The sequence below is a fragment of the Sinohyriopsis cumingii genome, chromosome 17, assembly GCF_028554795.1.
Source record: "Sinohyriopsis cumingii isolate HCF-2022 chromosome 17, ASM2855479v2, whole genome shotgun sequence".
In the NCBI taxonomy this organism is placed as follows: Eukaryota; Metazoa; Mollusca; class Bivalvia; order Unionida; family Unionidae; genus Sinohyriopsis; species Sinohyriopsis cumingii.
Window position 1 is genome coordinate 75,732,373 of NC_142977.1, and position 2,149 is coordinate 75,734,521.

The window sequence follows — 2,149 nt, forward strand, 5'->3', positions numbered from 1 at the left end:
CCCGTGTTTGTTGTTGCGAAAATCAGTTATATTCCTATCTTATCATTTATACATCATATTTGTTTAAGCTTTAGTATAAAAACATGTAGAAAGTCCTGCTTCTCTATATTGCACTTAATTTACATACCGACTTGAAAATAACACATCCACTTTAGATGGTCCCTACGACCTTTCATCGTATAAAATAGTTATGCAGTATGATCATTAGTTATTTTTCTGTGGCAATGAATGTAGACTTCATCAGTGAAATCCAGATAAGTCCATTGGGCCCTTCAGTTATTCGACAATCTCTTCCGATAGTACTAACTCGACATTAACAGCAAACATCAGCAGGTACAGTAGGATTTGTAATTTTCCTCATGTATTATGGTCAAAGCAATCCCAACTCTTGCATATATTTCTGGATCAAACGAGGGTCTTTTATCTTTAATGATTTCCTTTAACCTACTTACCATTGCTACTAAATCCGTTAGAGACAGCATACAAAGGATTTTTCATAAAATGTTTTTTTACATGTATATGCTCTTAAAATAAATAACAGAAAAGACTGAAAGTCAATAAGCTTTGTAAAATTCAACAAATACTGTATTTCCCAAGAATACAAAACAAAAACAAAGAAAAAGAACTAACGTTATTGCGAATTAAATCCTCAAATAATCAAAGAAGTACAGCTACAAGTCCTAGTAACTTAAAGTCCTGAAAACATTCAAAAAGCCGAAGGCGATGATATGTCTGTGATAGCTTATAGTGTGTTGATGAGTGAACAGTCTTTGTTTAATCACAGTAATATAATAACACGTTTTAGTTCACTACAAATGTTATTAGAGCACTTATATATTTCCCTCAAAAATTACTTTAATTCAATAATTTCAAGAAATACAATTTCAAGCCCGATAATGAAATACTGGACACAACATAATACGATTCCAAAGTCCTAGATTTTAAAGCACGACTGAAAACACCTCAAGATTATATAATAACCTTCTAGAAAGATCTTGATGTTTACAAAATAAAAACCATAACCTGGATTATGTAAAATACACTAAGGAAATTCCATAACCTACACCCTATGAAACATATTTACTTCTAGTAATAACGATACTGATTTTAAACCGATACATATAAATTATTTAGCTATGTATTAGTTGTTTAGGCAGAAAAAAGTCCATTTGGGTCAATCAGAAATGAACTCAGTTTTAGACAAGGTCAACATACAATGTTACAATAACATGTAATGACATAAAGAAAAAATGTTGATTGATTGATTGTTTGTTTTTTAACGGCGCATCAGCACTTTTAGGCTATTTAGCGCCAAACAAAGTGTTATTTCTATAATCTTTTAAAACTTATAAATGGTCCTATATCAACCAGCGATATAAAAGAACAAATGGTTGAAATTAAAAACGGTAAGATGGTAACGGTGCAAAATAAAGCTTCCCGATCAACGGGAGATGTAAAAAAGATGAATAGGTATTAAAATGGGACGGTATATATATTGCATAAAACTGCACAAAGTGATAGCATAAAAGTCAGAGTTTAGAGTAAATATTTACGGCTTTCAAGAACTCTATAATACGAGTGATGTTTATATTATCAAAAAGTTCTTTCATGTCATGCACAATGTAATAACGATCGCGCGTAGGTTGTAGGTCAAAGCACTCTATCATAAAGTGCTTGACTGTGAATGGTTCATTGCAAGAAACGCACTCTGGTGGGTCTTCACCTTTTAGTATGTGGGTGTGGGTGATATAAGTATGACCAATTCGGATTCTTGCAATGACTACCTCCTCCCTACGAATGCTTCTGTAGGAAGGAGTCCATTCTCCTAGAGTTGGTTTGATTGCGTGAAGTTTGTTATTTACAGCATCATTCCATGATGCCTCCACTTCTGACGTAAGAACTTTCTGATACAAGGTTTAAAATCAGTATATGGTATTTTAAAATCAGATGGTTCTTGAGAAAGGGCCATTTTAGCAGCGCGATCTGCTTTTTCGTTACCTTTAATACCAATGTGGCTAGGTAACCAACAGTATATTATATTGTGGGAGACACTCAGCTCGGTATTTTTTACGAGTATCTTTTTCAATAATAGGTTCTCCAGTTTTCTATTGTGTAGCGACTGGAGTACTGATAGCGAGTCGGAGAAGAT